The 19,172-nt window shown below is 39.5% G+C and overlaps 1 protein-coding gene across 2 annotated transcripts in view; it reads left to right on the forward strand.

Moving 5' to 3' along the window:
* Window positions 1-19,172, forward strand: part of HEXO1 (beta-hexosaminidase 1) — a 408,446-nt gene that overhangs the window by 142,160 nt on the left and 247,114 nt on the right. The gene's annotated exons all lie outside the window — the stretch shown is intronic.

The raw sequence follows: 19,172 nt of genomic DNA on the forward strand, positions 1-19,172 counted from the left end.
CGCCACGCGGCTTTTTGGCCGGCAATAGCCAAAATTTTAAGGAGATTGCTCCCTCCTTAAAAATTTCGCTCCCGAAGGGAAAGGGAGCGGTCAAGGAGCAGTTGCTCCCTGACTTCTCCCTTGAAAACAGGGAGTGCGATTTTTTTGTAGGGAGCGCGCTCCTGAGGTCGCTCCAGAGTGGAGCGCTCTGTGGGAGCGAATTTTTTGGGGGGGGGGGGGCGCTCCCCCGCAACCCTGGAAAAGCCCACACATGTGAGCTGTGAGGCCTCTTATTGATGATGATACTGTTGAAGATGACAAGACACCCTTTACAATCTTTTGCAACAAGACTTTTACTGCAGTATGATAAAGGCCTTTAATGCTGTAGATGTCAATCTGCAAGAACTCTTGATACTAAATTTTGGTAGAAAACCTTTTTTGCTAACAAACTTCTTTTGCAAGTACTTTTAATGCTGTAGGTGTCAATCTGCAAGAACTCTTGATACTAACTTTTGGTAGAAAACCCTTACTGCTAGCAAACTCCTTTTGCAAGTCTGAACTAAACAACGAAACCATTGTTCAAGGATGACAATTTGATGTGTCAACAAGAATGTGATTTCTTATGTTAGTTTCTGTAGCATTGGAGGTGTTCTAGTCCCGAAAGTACTCAAAATTTCACTGTTGCGTAATAATAATAATGCTCAGCTGCTGCACCGGTTTTCCCAAGTTGGGTTTTTTCTGGGGACTTTTATCCAAAAATAACCGAGTTAATTTTTTTGTGTGCTAGAATATTTCTTAGTTTCCAGTTTATTTTTTCACAAAATATTTTATTTGTGAAGTTTGCAGTAGTGAATTATTTGTTGTTTGTGTGGGCGAACAAATTGTTAATTAGTTTACAGTTAGAAGAATAATTTCCAGTCACTGCAATAAAATTTCGTAGAGAATTTTTCTGAGCTGCAGAATAATTTCGTAGCGCTGGAATTTTTCACATGGTATCAGAGCAAGGTTTGAATCAGTAGCTCAAAGATGAAGAGGGAGAAATTCTCTATTCAGAGGAAGGAACGACACAAATTTTCCAGGGACTACATAGACCCCAGCCAGGCAGTGCGAGTGGCAAAGCAGGAATTTGATTTGCAGTGGCGGCAGGGATGAAGCATTCGATTTGCTCAGAGCAGGACTCCAGCAGGCAGAGGTAAAGCTGGGAAGTATTTTCAGAAAGCAACGCAGTAGAATTGTTGAGCAGATTCGAGCGGAAGAGGAAGAGAAATTGCACACACAGAGGGAGATTTCTTTCATAGGGTTTCTAGCCAAGAAATTCGATTTTCCAAATTGTAGGTGGCAATAGCAGCTAGCAGGACTGCGCATTCCAGAAGGGAGTGCGAGTAGCAGAGTAACAGCCGAGCAGAGGAAGAGGGAGTTTCCAGAACAAATTTGAGATGGCTACAACTGGGCTTAGAGATCAGGATTGGTTGGAGGGAGCCTCCAACTATGTCATTTGGAAGGCTAGGATGTCCTTCCTTCTAGATGAATATGGCCTGAAAGCCTATGTGGACAATGTTGTAGCAATACCCCAGAATGTTGATCAACTAAGGGAGTACAAAAGATTAATGCAAAGGTGAAGCGGATGATCTTGGATGGAGTTTGAGATAATATAGTCTCACATGTAGCTGGCCAAGGGATGACCAAGGAAATGTGGGATGCTCTCTCCACCCTATATCAAAGTTATTTCGAGTAGTGGAAGATGTTTCTCCAAGAGAAGCTAAGAAGCATAAGGATGTAGAAGGGCAAGAGCATAGATGGCTTCCTCACTAGGATTTAGGAGGTCCGTGATTTGCTAGCAGCCGTTAGGGGTCGCCCCAACCCACAGAGCTTGTACAAATGGCACTAAATAGTGTCTCAAGGATTGGTAGGTGTTTGTCCAAAGTATCTTGGGCAAAGACACATTGCCAAGATGGGACAGGATGTGGTCCGATCTACTGCAAGAGGAGCTGAGGCGTGCTCTTTTGAAGAGTACCATTAGTGGAAGCGACAACAAGGGCGTGAAGAGTGAGAGTGAAGAAGAAAATGTGGCCCTAGCTTCAAAGGGTCTTAGTTAGGGACACGAGGAGAAGAAGAAGAAGGACTTGTCAAAGGTCAAGTGCTTCAGATGTGGTGAGTTCGGTCACTACAATACGCTATGTCCTCTTAGGAAGAAGGACAAGTAGGATTAGGGGGAACATCAACCAAGATAGACAAGTTGCCCTCTAGGTTGGAAGAAGACTTTGCTATGATGGAAGCCATACCTCCAGGAGTGGGGTGGGGCGACATGGAGCTCTAGTCCAGAACTGTAGAGATTGGGCAGGATCTTTGAGGTGTCCTTCTCATTGATCATTACCTTGCTACAAGGGCCCACAATATTTAGTAATAGGAAGGATCAGTGTCAGTGATGCAGTCAGATTCTGAGTTGATAGTTGCAGACTAGTAGTAGTCAGGTACAAAGGAGCGCAGAGGAGTGTTGGCAATAGTGCAGAGTGGCAGAGTCAACAGCAATGAAATTCTTCAGTAGACAGTGCAGGGACTAGTATCAGTCAGAGATTCGAGAGACAGATGCATCATACCGAAGACAGTCGATTCAATATTGAGGATGCTTCTCAGTTGCAGTTGCAACAACAACATATGAGAGGGAGTTGCAGTGTAGATGCAGGGTTGGCAGCAATATAGCAGTGTCAGCAGCAGCACAGATGCAACGTCAGAGTTGCGCAGTAGCCTGACACCAGCACTGTGATAGAGGGTGGAACAGAGACAGGGTGTTCTGGCAGAATGTGTAGCACTAGAGAGAACACCTTCCTTGCTAAGAGGGAGTGTTAGTTTTTGTAGCATCGAAGGTGTTCTAGTCTCGAAACTTTGTGGAGAGGCTTAAACACAGGAGCTCTCCATAACCCATAAATCGTTTTTGGAAATTCCACCTAGAAGTGTCTTAATTAGATTATTAGCCTATTTTTATTTATTTCTTAAGCCTAAACTTAGGAAAAGGGGTTAATTAATTAGAATTAATTGAGATAAGGTGTGAATAATCTAGAAACTCACGCAGATCAATAGGGAATTAACCTGGGCCCTTGATTAAGATTTAATCTTGGTCGTTGAAGGTCCAACAGAGGATTATAAAAAGAAGTCGATGGGTAGATGGGGAACACACTTGAGGGGTTCAATTTCCTTAGAGTTCGATTTTTCCAGAGAGCCAGCAGTTGCCGGAAGAGTTCGAGCTTAAGAAGGAAGCAAAGATAGAGATGGGCAGAGATAGTGAGGTTGAAGGAAGTTTTCCAGATCTGGTGAAATGCATTGTAGAGAGAGGCTGAGATTTCTCCAGGAAGCAGTGCAGAGGTTTCAAAGGGCAGTTCAATTTTTGCTCAGGAGAAGACATCTTTAGTTCTAGAGGTTGGGAAGGGGTCCCAGAGTGCCAGTGAAGCGTTTTCCTAGTCAATAACATGCAGGACGACTAGATTGGCAGTTGATTCAGGCAACACGTGTGATAGGCAACTTTAGTGTGATGCAGATCTTGCACAGACCTAGTTAGACGACTAGCTTTTCAGTGGCAGTCAAGTGCCGGGATTGCTCGATGTGAGGGTAATTTCCCTGAAGATATTTTTGCCAATATTTTCTCCGCAGAATTGCTAGTATTCAACATCCAGATTGTATTCAAAATTTCACTGCTGCTTAATAATAAAAACCCACCTGTTTTTCCAAGTTGGGTTTTTCCGGGGACTTTTGTCCAAAGATAATTGTATTAATTTTTATGTGTGTGTGCTAGAACATTTCTTAGTTTCCAGTTTATCTTTTGCAGAATATTTTATTTGTGAAGTTTGCAGTAGTGAATTGTTCTTTGTTTGTGTGGGCAAATAAACTGTTAATTAACTTATAGTTAGAAGAATAATTTCCAGTCGTTGCAATACAATTTCGTAGCAAAATTTTCTTAGCTACAGAAGAATTTTGTGGCGCCGAATTTTTTCACATCCTAAAACAACTTGAGATATGATTAGGTCAACCTTCTCATAAATACTTCTTAATGTCCGCTGATCTTACTGGTTAGGGTTCTTTATAGAGATCAAACATACCTCATCAGTGTGTATCGTTGACCATCGTGATCAACTTTTAACTTCTGCAATGCCAACGTCAAACAATATTTGAACCTAGAACCACTGGCATATGTCTAGGCCTGCTTACAGAAGTTGGCCCTTAAAAGATGCTCACAATATCTATATCTAAATATATATATATATATATATATATATATATATATATATATATGATGATGATGATCAAGGATTGCTATGTCAAGTTCCACTAGCACAACCGGTTGAGGATGAGCCTCGTTAGCAAGGCGACCTAGGATCAAACCTCACGGGGGTGGTTGTGCCTATGCTAGGGGGAGGAGACATGCTAAAAAATCCAGTCAGCTTAGGGTTGGTGTGGCCCAGGCCGGGTGCGATCCCTGGGTGACTTTGACGGATTAGATGCCCCTAGGTCGTGGTTTCTCAAGCCACAGGTCAAGCTTGGAGGATCACAGGCAACTTGACAAATAAAAAAAAAATATGATCAAGGATTTTTGCAATTAGGCAACTTCTTCGCTGGCCATGGAGGACATTTGACCTTCAAAATGTTGGATCGCAGACCTATAAGTAATGACAATAAAAACCCCTTGACAAATCCTCAGAACAACTAGCGTGCGCAGTGAAGATTAGGCCGCAATTATTTCAGGAAGAAAACCACATGGATACCTTTTAGGAGCTCCGAAATTGAGAGGTGAATTCCCAACAATTTGTTCACTGATTTTAGATGTCCTTCTTCAATCATATACCAAGTCCGGAGAGGTTACAAGGCCGCAAGAGACAGTGAAGCTTCTTTGTTGGTTCAAAGATGAATAAACAAACCTTATGGACAGAGTTATTGCCCTAGAGGGCCGAAACCACAGAGATGGATAAAAAGATCACACGTTTTGCAACTTAGGTTACTGTTCCTGCTCCTAAGCAAATCCACACTTCCGTTTAGGCTATTTATTGCTTAGAGATTTGCCCTTTGAGGACCGAAGGCTTAAAAAGGGTGCTCACGACTGCAGCTAGGTTAGACCTGCAATAAACCGTGAATAAACCCCAACGAATACCCAAAACATTTTCTAATAAATGACAAATCCTCGCTGCTCCTTAGAGAATGTAGAGCGAACTAAATGACCTCTCATTTGATCTTCAACAATGCCATAGGACTGAAATTAGTTTCAAAACTCAATCTCAATTGATATGCATTGAATTACTTGTTAAGGGAGGGCCAACAAATGCCCTTATATAGATTTTCTTAGGGTCACAAGGAGGGCAATTGATTTAATGATTGGAGGGAAATGAATTTTCAAATTCCACATTGATGGAGCCAAAAATGAGACTGACTTGAATTTTGAATTTGAATTACGAGTCCTTTTGGAGCAAAAACCCTTTTCTAGATTTGAAAACCCTTCATATATAACCTTTTGCCATGAGAGGGGTTATTTTAATCATTGGAGAAGAGTATCATTACTTGAACATGTGTCTTAACCAAAGAGGAGCTGCTACATCATCATCCTTTGGGGTTTTTGCCCACAAATTGGGGGCTTCATCTTTAAACAAGCATAATTCCCAAACCGTAAAGGCTCTTGTGGCGTGTCACATACCACCAAAATTGGCTTGACGAGAGGAATCCAACAAATATGATTTGGACTCGAAAAGCTATGATTTTCCATGTCATTTTGGTCAACAAAGGCAGGCATCTTCTGGTGCTGCTTGGGTTGACATCAATGACAACCACATTCCAACACTAATGGTTAGTTGAACTCGAAGAGTGAATGTGTGGTATAGGCTTGTAATGTATGATGGAAATTGGTAAGCATGGAATAGGAATAGATGGAACTATGCTATTCCAATTAGGGCTTTCCAAGTAGTGCCCTTCCTATACCATTGGGCCATTAGTGGAAGTCCCATTGGACTAGGATCGAAGATTAACCCCCCAATTGAGGTGAGAGAACAAGATCAGGGTCAAAACCCCTCTTCCTTCCAGGTCACCCTATAATCCATATCAAATGCCCAAATACAAACAAGCATAAGAACCCAATTGCAAAATGATTAAAGTGCCTTTTGATTGGAAGCCCACCTTCGTCCATGTGCTCTTGTTGGATGGGTGAGAAGAATATGGCTGATGCAGGTGGCGAAGATATAATGGCACATCATTGGCTAATGGTGGTTGTTAGGGGCAACTGGCTAGATGATTGTCTGCCAGAAGCAGGAGAAATTTTTTCTCTTAGGAGTTACCCATTTTGGTGGGTAATAGGGCCTACCCTTTGGTGTTCAAAACATTGAAGTTCCACTAGAAGTAGTACTAAAGAACAAGTTAGAGAAGATATGGCATTATTTGACACAACAAAATGTTCCCTCCACAATAGTCATTATAAGGATTTCTATGTGTTGAGAAATCTAGGGGCAACTAGATTAAGTGATTTCTCTTACTTTGATAACTACTTGTGATGTATTTCACTTAATTTGATTAGCTTCTTCTTTCACTTTATTATTATTAGTGTTCTTATCATCAAACAACTACCAAACTATGAAGATCAATGAGACAAGAGGACACAAAATGTAGGCTGCAAGCTAAGGCCAAAACCTCTCCTCTTGAGAGGAAAACCCACAAGAATATTTCTCTTCTCATAGAATATTCATATGACAAATTCCAAGACCTAAGACCCTTGTCAAAGACTCCTCCAAGACCAAGTCAAACTTCTCCTTCTTGATGAACTTTTCTTTCCAGCTACTTTGACCTAGCAACTTCTAGCAATTTCGACCCAACAACTTCCAGCAAGTTCGACCCAGCGACTTCCAACAACTTCGACCCCCAACAACTTCCAGCAAGTTCGACCCAGTGACTTCCAACAACTTCGACCCCCAACAACTTCCAGCAACTTCGACCTTCCAACGATTTTGAGCTAGCAACGACTTTGACTTCTTTTGCAACTTTGATTTCCCCAGCAACTTCTTTCGCAACTTTGATTTCCCCAGCAACTTCTTTTGCAACTTCCATTTCCCTAGCAATTCCTTCTGTAACTCCGACTTCCCTAGCAACTTATGCAATTTCGGTCTAGCATCTACTTTAGAAACCCTAACACAAGAGAGAGAGAGGTCCAAAAATTTGATCTTGCTTCTCTTCCTTCTTTTCCTTGATTTCGTCCTTTTCTAGCTTCTTTCTTGAGGAGATCGAACTTGCTTTCTTACTTCTTTGTATGTCTTGGATGTGAGCTCCAAATGAGGTCAAATGTCTCTTATATATAGGCTTTCCAGGGGTATGAATTGCCTCCATGATGCTGAATTGAGCTTTCATGTAGGCTGACTTGTTTGACAAGGTCTTGGAGGGTCTCCATGACACTTTTGACTTTACAAATTTTTTTCTTTACAAGATACAACATGCCCAAAGGGGTCTTACATGTATGGCAATGACTCTTTTGACTTCATAATTCTATGACAAACCTAAGAGCACTCATTGGGTGCTTGACCTATAAATAAATTTATCTTGAGCACGAAACCCATACATCAAGAATGACAATAATAAAATTCTTTTCCCTTTAATATCAAATATGTAAAATCATGATTACAATGGACATTATGAAGACCAAACCTAGTTACATATTTCAACACTGTGTGTTGATTTGGGGTAGCATCGGATGTGCTCAAGCCATGAGAATTGGTGGAGATATTAAAATAATTAATATTTTTAATGGAGTTCCTAAGTCTAAACTTAGGAAAAATAAAATATTAATGGGTATTAATATAAAACTGGGTTAGAAGGTTCCAAATGACATGGATCAAGCCAAATCTAATCTTAGCCGTTGAAGGACCAATAGGAAAAGTATAAGAGGAGGCTTGAGGGTCAGTTGGAGTACACACAAGAGTGATCAATCATTCGATTTTCTAGAGCAGGGTTTGCTAAGAAAAGTCGAATCAATGATCAGTTTGCAGCGAGGGGCAGTGAGTATGAGACAGAGAGGTAGAGATAGTGCCGGAAGACTAGCGCAGAGGCAGATGCAGAAGCCAGAGCAGGCCACGTAGAGGCTAGTTGAGACAACGCAGAGGCTAGAAGGGCCTGGGTCGTCCATGCAGAGGGCGGCAGGAGTGACGCAGAGGGCTGTAGAGGCTGCGTAGCGCCTCAGAGGGTTGACGCAGAGGGTTTTGAGGCTGACACAGAGGCCAGGAGGGCTGATGCAGTGCTTCAGTTGTGCTGGAGAGGGTTTTGTGGGGCAGATTTTCTAAATATCTGCTTCCAAATAGAGAGGTATTACTGCCGGATTATTTTCTTTGTCGGGTGAGCCAGTTTGGCACCCAATTGTACTCAAGGATAGACTGCATAATAAAATAACCCTCAGAATTGTTGCATCAGTTTTCCCAAGTTGGGTTTTTTTGGGGACGAGTTGTCTAAAAATAACAGTGTCACATGTGTTTGCTATTTCTTTCAGCTGTTGATCTGTAGATGGTTGAGACTATATTGTGTTTATTTCGATATTTATATGTTTAAATAACTTGTTCGTAATTAACAAGTAGGAGAAATAAACCAGAGAATACAGATAAAATTTCTAACGGGTAATACTTAGAAATTTCAACACCGTGGACCCATTAAGTTGTGATTTGGGATGCCAACATTCCTTGCTCTCGTGGAATTCTTTTCCCCTAAAGCACCAGTGAGTGTAACAGTGTTGGATCCATATTGAAGTTTCCATATATCCATTTTTTGAGTTAGATTCTTCCATTTCATGAGACTTTTTGTCCATCTTAAGGTGCAATAATTTCTTGCCTTTCTTTGTCTATAATCAAGTGTTTAGTCTATTGTTGCATGGATCATCTTAGTTTTTCTTTAAGCAAGATACATGAGATTTGACATGGATTCATTTTTTATTTTTATTTTTTTATATCGGAAGCTTAAGGTTCACTTGTCTCTATAAACTCTTCTATGTATTTGACAAGGACCATAAGACAATCCTGTGAGATTGCCCCAAGTTGTCTTCAAGGAGGTCTGTTTATATGGTTGAAAATGTAATACCATCCTTATCATTGAGTTGAAAATTACCTTTAGAATGGTCTTAATTTATCTAATACTTCATGTTACAACTCATTATGGGTAAATTTTTCTTGAAATTTTTTATGATTCTTGTGTTTTTGTGACATGATTCTTGATTATTAGTATTCCTAAGGACATACTCCTCAAGATGTTGGGTTTCATAGCCATAAAGTATCATAAGCTATTTTATCTTATCAATATCAAAATGCATTTCATATTTGTTACTAAATGGATTGAGGAGATAACACACTTGAGGTTTTTTTTCTTTTTTGTTTTGTAATTTGGTTGTTCTATTTCTGTAATGGCATAAATACTAGCATAAAAATATTTTTTTATTCGTTATCCACTTAATGCATTCCTTGCGAAACCCATTAAGCACTTTCCTTTAGTATGATGATGGTACCTAATGTAGATTAGATTATTCAGGGCTCAAGGCTAGGTCAACATCTCAACAACAATGGTCTCACGAAGAGAGAAACATGTCACAAAGTGGGATTCGAACCTGAGTGAGGGACGAAACAACTTTACATCTCAACCACTCAAGTTACATCCAATTGATATCTGCATAAGATTCTTATTTGAAGACAAAGAAAAATGATCTTGCTTAACTAGAAGGTTGTAAATTTGTCAACTCCCAATGGAAAGCGTAAGGGGATTTATATGGGCAGATCATTTCAGCATCAACTAGAGGTGGTAGATGGAAAAAGCTTTCAATATCAATTGATTGGGCATGAATAGCGTTACTTGGGAGCGGGAGCGACATTTTCAGAAGCTCCCGGTTTGGGAGCGAATCCCGGAGCGATTTTTTAAAAATATATATATTTTTTATATTTTGATACATATATGTCAACAAAAACATGTAGAATGATGAATTAGATATAAAAAACATAGATTGATCATTGAACCATATCACATCAATCATCTAGAAGTTATAATCTTCATCAACCATGTCCACAAGTTAGTAACATACATATTACAACTGCAACATATTGAGTCTCGTGAATCATGATTCAACAATTTCAATCTTAAAGTTTCAACTTCAAGCTTTCAAAATTGAAAATTCAATATATAACATTTATCATCATTGATCACCAAAGTTGTACTTGTAAGCTAAGTTTAACCATTACAAGAAATAATATCTTAGATATTTCTAAGTTCTAACTGTTAACATGAAATGAAATGTTATAAAATGAATTATGAATAATGAAATGAAATGAAACAACTTTAGTCTTTCACAAAGCATCATATTCATAATACACAATCATTACCAATGAGTTATAATTGCCAACTTCAAACTTCAAATTTTCATTGTCACAGTCATATATTGTTTACAAAAAATATCATTATGATATTCAAGAGTGAAGAGTCAAGGACTCAAGACTCAACAGCTATGAAAACTAATAGAAACTAGAAAAGACAAGTAAACTGTAAATCTACATGTGGCCCTTGCCACGAGAATCTCCTGTATGAGTAGGTCGTGGTGGTCTTCTAGGAGTCTCCCGCACAGACTGACGACCAGAACTAGAAGGCACATGCCCTCCACGTGAGGGTGTAGATGGAGGTGGCGACAACAAAGGAACAAGACTCGGAACTCGAGCACTGCTACTGGATGGTGGAGGTGGCATGGCTGCTGTAGCTGCTTCATCTTCATCCCTTATAAGTTCCTCTTCCAGTTCTTCAAGATGTATAATGCCATCCTCCAAATTGTCATCCTCTGGGTGGTTGTCCCAAATTTTATATGTGGGATCCTCATGAGCCCGATCACAGTAATGACTCAACAACTTCAAGTTGTAGTGCACATAAACCAAGCTTTCTGCTCGGTTTTCATTGAGTCTGTTTCTTTTCACATTATGTATGAAGCTGTAGGTGCTCCAACACCTCTCTGCAGCAGAAGTATTTACAACCTATGATAGAACTTTTTTTGCCAATTTTGGCAAAAGTCCATGGCCACCATATGTTTCCCACCATGTGAGAGAATCAAATTTGTCTCTGTCTTCCATTGCATGGAAGGTACCAAACAAACCAGTGCCACTAAAGTATCTGCCTATTTCAAGGCGCACAGCTGCACATTCCTCCCTGTCAGGTATCAACTTTTCTAATGCATCCAAATATCCTCTAGTTACCTCTGCATCTAAATGGGGTTTGGTCCTAATCCCACCCCCTGGTGCAGGTTGGCCCAACCAAGATGTAGAGTAGTATTTTGGTGTAAGGATATACGCCAAGCAATGTAGTGGAAGATTAAGTTTATTCCACCGTACACACACACAATCGTGAATTAGTTTGTACAAGTTGGGATCTTTGTTATGAACAATATCTTTTATTTGCCCCAACATGGTATCCATCTGCGCATACACCTCGCCAATCACTAGTTTATCTGTATCTACAAACCGAATCATGTGATAAATGGGCTTGGTGAAATCAAATACTTGCCTCAGACTTGACCAAAACATACCATCAAGAGCGACCTCCTCCACCAGCTCAAAACCTCGCCTGTTAATTGCATTTGTAGCCCTTTCCTTTAATACCTGCCAGTGTGGACTTGATACCATGCTAGCCAATGACTCTCTTACCTTCAAAAGGCGCTTGAAGGTGAGGTAATAACTACCAAATCTAGTCCTCGCAATCTTCAACAACTCCAATCTTGAGTGACTGCGGAAAAGGCCATGGGTATTGCTATGATTTGTAATAAATTTTATCATTTGTTTGCCTTTCTTGTAGAAATCACCAATCCATTTGTATTGTTCATTTTTGTTCTTAACAACATCATGCATCAAAAGGTTCAATGTGTGAACCAAACACCTAGACCAAAATATGTTGGGATATTTATCCTCAATAATTGCTCCTCCTGCCTTACAATTAGGAGCATTATCAGTGATGACTTGGATGACATTGTATTGCCCAATACGGTCAATTGTTTCAAGTAATGCTTCTGCAATGTTGATGCCAGTCTTGAACTTCTCTGAGTAATCATATGCATTTAGAAAGATGGCACCACTAACAGACACAACAAGAGCACTTATCAATGGCTTGCCTTTTACATTTGTCCATCCATCAGATACAATGGACACCCTCAGTCCAAGAGCTTGTCATTCTATTCAAAGAATGTGATATTTTTGCTTTTTCATGATCAAGTCCAACGATTCTTGCCTTGTCATACCTAGGGCTCTTGTATCATTTAGGGGCATCATTTATGGCAGAAACCATTTCGTGCCAATAAGGTGAACGAAGAACATTGAATGGTATCTCACATCTTCAACAACTCCAATCTTGAGTGACTGCGAAAAAGGCCATGGGTATTGCTATTATTTGTAATAAATTTTATCATTTGTTTGCCTTTCTTGTACAAATCACCAATCCATTTGTATTGTTCATTTTTTTTCTTAACAACATCATGCATCAAAAGGTTCAATGTGTGAACCAAACACCTAGACCAAAATATGTTGGGGTATTTATCCTCAATAATTTCTCCCACTGCCTTACAATTAAGAGCATTATCAGTGATGACTTGGATGACATTGTATGTCCCAATACGGTCAATTGTTTCAAGTAATGCTTCTGCAATGTTGATGCCGGTCTTGAACTTCTCTGAGTAATCATATGCATCTAGAAAGATGGCACCACTAACAGACACAGCAAGAACACTTATCAATGGCTTGCCTTTTACATTTGTCCATCCATTAGATACAATGGACACCCCATGGTCAGTCCAAGAACTTGTCATTCTATTCAAAGAATGTGATATTTTTGCTTTTTCATGATCAAGTCCAACGGTTCTTGCCTTGTCATACCCAGGGCTCTTGTATCCTTTAGGGGCATCATTTATGGCAGAAACCATTTCGTGCCAATAAGGTGAGCGAAGAACATTGAATGGTATTTCACATGCATAGAGAAACCTGTGAACTTTTGAATCCACATCATTCCTACACCCCTCATCAAGGAAATCTGATATGGTTCTACGCCTTAAAGCTGGTGACCCTATGTTGAAGGAGTTCTTTGTGCTTGTGATTGTGAGCTTGGTTCAAAGAAACCCCTTGATTTTTTAGATTTGTATTGGGCTTCCTCCTCTTCCCTTATGTATTTGGCTCTATCTGCTGCTCACATAGCTGCACAAGTTTTGATTCTTATTTGTTTATCTCCATCCCATGGCCTTTCCCCGCAGAGGTGTTTTCTGGCACAGGTGTATGAACCTGTGTAATTATTGTTGCAATGGGGGCAATGAAATTTAGTTGTTCCACCCCCTTTCCCTGCTTCAGGCCTGTTAACATATTTCCACAATGGGGTTTGGTCTTGTTTAGTTTTTTGAGAGTCATGTTCACCCTCCTCCAGCGCCTCCTCACCGGGGTTTTCATCAAATCCACTTTCTCCAGCTTCTTCATCTCCCTCTTCATTTTGGCCCCTCCATTTCCTACTCTCCAGCACCATAATAACCAGAAAAGGGACCAAGAAAAAGAAAATGCCAAGAAATATAACCAGGTCCATGATGTTTGATATTTGTAGCCTTTTGAATCTGCAAAATTTAATGGGAATGGGAATGAAAAAACTAAAAATGTATTTAGTTTTAGTATTTAGTATTTAGTATTTATTAATTTAATTTATTTAGATTCATGATTCATTTACTAAATAAGTTATACATTTACTAAATTACTAACTAAACTAAACTAAATTACTAAAGTTTAAACTACTAAATTAATAAGTTACTAACCTCTTTGCAGGCTTGCTCCTTGCTCCTTGGCGCTTGCTCCTCGCTCCTTTGCACAATCTCCTTCGCTCTTCTCAACTCATTCAAGTCACAATGAAATACAAAATGCCCCCTCAAGCCCTTATAAAACATTTTTTTTTTAATTAATTTTTTTTGGTGTCCGCGATTTATTTTTTTTTTCGCGCTTTTCGCTCCCGGAGGCGTGCGCGTTGCTCCCGGAGTGAAAATTAAAAGCCTGGGAGTGATCGGGAGCGATTGCTTCCTAATTGCTCCCGAGCTTTAATTTTCGCTCCAGGAGCGATGGGAGCGACACTCCCGAAGTCGCTCCCTATTTTGGCAGGGAGCGCAAATTTTTTTATTGGGAGCGCGCTCCGAACGGGAGCGATTTCGGGAGCGTGCTTCTGACCCGCTCCCGAGCCGCTTCTGCTCGGACTGCGGATTGGGAGCGGGTTCGGGGGGGGGGGGGGGGGGGGGCGCTTCCCTGCAACTCTGTGCATGAAAAACATCCATTGCATGTTGATGTTTATAGCTCAGGCATCTACTTTTGCACGGGTCTAAGTGTGCCATAGTCACCTAATATGCCTTTAACCTTAACAATTACTTTAGTGATTAATGTAATTTCTTTTATAAGACAAAAGTGTGTTAATCTAATGAAATACAAAGGTTTTTGCATTAATGAATTAGATGAATCTCAACCATAGATCTCAATTTTCAAGTGAGATGAAATCTAATATCTCAAATATTAATCACTTTGGAGATTAGGGTTTTGGATTTGGTCAACAACTCAAGCTTATAAAAGAAAGGCTAAGATAAGGAGGAAAATACAACACATTGTAGAGGCACAAGACATTGAGAGGACTTCTCATTGATTGTATGGAGAGGGACTTCCATTCAAGTGTGTCGGGTTTGAGGAAGGTGCAAGGAGCAACAAGGGAGATCCAAATTAGCCAGGAGATAGATTGAAAGACAGATCTAGGGTTTGATCAATTGGATTAAATCCAGGGTATTGTTGTATATGTAATTTCCTTGTCGAGCTCGGGTAGGTTCCGATGTTATTTGAATGAAGAACTATTTGATTGGGTAGAAAATTTGTGTGCTTGTGTGATTGAGATTGGTTGTTTATTTTGGTTCCGCTGTTTAAGTTTTGTTTAGATCCTAATCATGATTTTTATTTAGTAGATCTGTAATAATTTGCTAGGTCACTGGATTAAAGCAAATTCAACCTGGTATTAGAACATAAACTATGAATAATAATCTTTGAATCATAGGTGCCGTATATGTAGAAGAGTTGAGAGGCCAGGTTTGTGTCAACGGCTGTATGACACATGAATTTTATTTTGTAGGTGCAAGGGTCGTACAGATTGAGTTCGTATATTGCACAGGGGCTAGAGAAATCATTCATATGTCGTATAGTGGGCTGAATGACGAAGTAAAGAAATTGAAAAAAGATGTGCAACAAACTGTTATACTCGAGGAAGAAGGCAAGTGTCTGACAGGGTGACAAGGCAACTGGTAGCACAATCTACCAAGGGACATGTCGCTAGAGCTGAGTTGGAGTGGGCTATGCAGTTGGAAAAGTGAGGTCATGTACAAGGTAAACCCATCATTGGACATATTGACATGGGAGGCAAGGAAAAAAGGCACAAATGTCGAGGGTTGACAGTAGACAACCACCAACCGTGCAAACAGGAAGAGGGCGTTGTTGCTAGATGTCATGTGGGAAGAGGTAGGTTCAAACAGGGAATGGACAACCACAAAGGAAACACTGTAAAAGATAGACATGCCACGGGGAGAAAAGGTGTTAGCTAGGTCAGGTCTTTGGGATGTGATGACGCTGTTGCCACAGTTGGTAGGAGGGTAGGAGAACGTGTCGAATGGAGTAGTTGTGTTAGGATAAGTGTGATTATGAGAGGGCATAGCCGTTGACAATTGTCTGAATTTGCAATAGTTGGGCAAAGCATCTTGTGGACAAATAGAGACTATGCTTTGCCCAACTATTGCAAATTGAGTTGAGTAGCTGCACTTGTGCATAGGGATATAGGTCGTGAAGCCACAACAACTTGGGTCAACTGCTAGCAAATGGTATTGCACGACGATATGGTACAAGAATTGCTTGCAGTTGAAAAGGAATCAACGCGGGGGGATGTATTGCTAGTAGTCACCAAAAGTGCTGCAGTTGTACAATCGTACAACTGTCATACAAGGGCTCAAGTGCCAAGCAAGTGAAAAGTGATGCATAGAGTGGTAGCAACACAAAATTGGCAAGGAAATGAGTACATCAGCGAGATTTGCTAGTGTAATTGGCGAAGGTCATCCTTCAGAGGGAGATTGTACCAATTAGAAAAGTTTGTGCATGTTTTCAAAGGATCGAGACATAGATCCATAGGGAAATCTTAGTGGATCTATAAACCAACAATAGTGCTAAAATAACTTAGTATAAGGGCTATAAATCTAGATATGGTAGTACGCCAAAAGGTTTGCAGAAAAGCCATAGTGAAGGATGATGCATGGGACATTGTGCCCATTGTTTTAAATCCCAACGAGGTTGAACCAGTACCTTGTGAAACCGGCCGGTTCATTAGGCTTAAAGGTTGACAATGACCCCAGTTTGGTGTAGGGGAGACCCTAGTTTGGTACCAAATTGACCATTAACCGAGTCTGGGAGGTAGCCTAATGGGCACTCCCACATTATGTTTCTGCCTAGTGTATTGTTTAGGGACTTGTCTAACTATTCTATGTTTTAGGCCCATATAAGACCAAAATTTGTCAAATCAAAGGTCAATTTACAACCAAATTGGGTCCAAAATGTAGATTATTAGGCAATTCCTTTTTCTATTCCCACTTACCTTTTCTTTGGGTTACCTATGGACATTAATTAAATTATGTTTTGTTATCCTTGAATTGCATTTCTCAACTCTCCTTTACTCTTCTTAATTTGTTTCAGTGGATAAAATTTTAAAATTTTAAAGTTATTAGAAACTTTAGTATGTCTACTATAAAGATTTTCATCCTTGCTTAGATAGTATTTCTTCTTTTTGACAACATATACTATAGTTAATATTTCTATTGTTTGTGATATGAATTCTTGCATGAATTGTTTCAAAATGCTCTACTGTAATTCCGATGCACTTCTTGCTTAAAGAGAATGTCCTATCTTAGAAATTGAACGCATGTTATTTCTGTCACTTCTGTCAAACCTACTCGTGATTGTTGGAAACGCTGAGAGGGGGAGGGGGTGAATCAATATTTCTTTCAATCGGTATTAATGGTGGTTAAGATTTTTACATAATTTAAACCAAAGTTCAAGGAATCGATAAAAATTATATTAACAAAATATTGAGAACTTCAATCCTCTATGACAAGCTGCAACTTGTGTAACAATTTATTCTAGGGCTCCAACTCTAAGGACACCAATCCTCTGTTTTGAAAAGGTTTTAGAGCTCCAACCCTAAGGACACCAATCCCAAAGCCAAAAAATAATTTAGGGTTCCAACCCTAAGACAAAATGTTTACAACAAAATATAAGGTCTATTCCAAAACCAATGAGTTACCATTAGTCTCCAAAGGTGCACAGGCTCAGAATGTTTCCTCGATTTTTGTGTCCCTTCTAAATAACTTCCAAATAAGTCCGCAGATCCGCAATGATAAGCTTGTACTTCAACATATCTTTTGTGTCTCTTCTAAATAACTTCCAAACAGGGCCGTAGATACATAGTGATAAGCTCGCACTTCAACAGATCGTTTTGTGTCTTTTCTAAATAACTTCCAAACAGGTCCGCAGATCCGCAGTGATAAGCTCGCACTTCAACAAATCTTTTTGTGTCTCTTCTAAATAACTTCCAAACATGTCCGCAGATTCGCAGTGATAAGCTCATACTTCAACAAATCTGCAGTGATAAGCTCGCTCTTGACATGTTACTGTAATGAATGCACAACTATATTTCCAAGTCTGAATTCCAAACTGAGTTTTTCAGGTCTGAGTTCCAAGACAAGTTTCCAGATCTGAGTTCCAAACTGAGTTTCTAGGCCTGAGTTCCAAAACAAGTTTCTAGATCCTAGTGCAGAATGATTTTTATTCCCTTTTTCGCTCTTCTCCTTAAGTTCACAAGATGTGAACTTACTCGTTCTTCTTTGTTATCTTCATCGAGCACCGACATAGTTGTGGTGGAGCTGACCAATTTCCAGCGTAGCATATTATGTAGTTTGTAATATGGAGAGACATGTATGAAATGTATTACTATGTAATATATATGTATTATGTAATAATGATTAGGGTATTTTCATCATAGGAAAATAGGGTTAGGGTTTAGGTCTTTATTATTTCTAATAAGAATTAAGGGAGGCAATGCATTTAGGACTTAGGGTTAGGATAAGGGGTAAGGATTAGGGTATTTTCAACATAGAAAAATAGGGTTAGGGTTTAGGTCTTTGTTATTTCTAATAAGAATTATTGGAGGCAATGCATTTAGGATTTAGGATTAGGATAAGGGTTAAGGTTTCTTAATAAGGAATAAGGGTACAAGAATTAGGGTTTCTAGGTATATTGACATCAATGACAACATTTTATCCAACAATCTCCCCATTTATCATTGATGGCAATATTTTCCTTCTTTCTATGTTCTCTACCCCTTTGACATCAACGAAAGCTCCTTCATATGATGCTCCCCCTGTTATGATGCTCTTCCTTAAGTTATGGTGTTTCTCCCCCTATCAATGTGCTTTAATGGGATGCAAGAGAGATGACCCCCATATTTTGGTGAAGATATTCAAATGCTTCTCGTGGTAGGGGTTTTGTGAAAATATCTGCAATTTTTTCTTTTGTATTGACGGATTGCAATCTGACATTTTGTTTTGCAACTTGTTCTCGGAGAAAATGATTTTTGATTGGGATATGTTTTGTCTTTAAATGCATTTACAGATTCTTTGAAAGACTCATGGCACTAATGTTGTCACAAACAATAGTGGTTAGTTGACTAGTTTCTATGTTGACATCTTTTAGAGCTTCCTTCATCCATAAGATTTGTGTACAACAATCTGCAACAACTATGTATTCAACTTCGGCTGTAGAAAGAGATATATGTTGAAAAGTGTAACTAGGTTCGGTCTTCATAATGACATGTGTAATTATGATTTTATGTAAATTAATGTAAAGAAGAAAATAAAATTATTTTTGTAATGCTTGATTCATGGGTTTCATGATCAAGGAATTTTATTTTATAGTTAAGGCTCCCATTGTGAGTCCTTAGGTTTGGTCATCAAGTCATAAAGTCTAGTGAAGTCAATGTCAAGGATTGAAGACCCATTTGGGCATATAATTCATGTAAAAGTAAATTTGTTAACCCTCCAAGACCATGTCACAAGCTCCCCTTCAAGTCGGCCTAAAGATGTTTCTAGTAGG

Source organism: Pinus tabuliformis, chromosome 4_2 (genome assembly GCF_031772625.1).
Source record: "Pinus tabuliformis cultivar Carrire ecotype Pingquan chromosome 4_2, CPIR1, whole genome shotgun sequence".
Taxonomy (NCBI): domain Eukaryota; kingdom Viridiplantae; phylum Streptophyta; class Pinopsida; order Pinales; family Pinaceae; genus Pinus; species Pinus tabuliformis.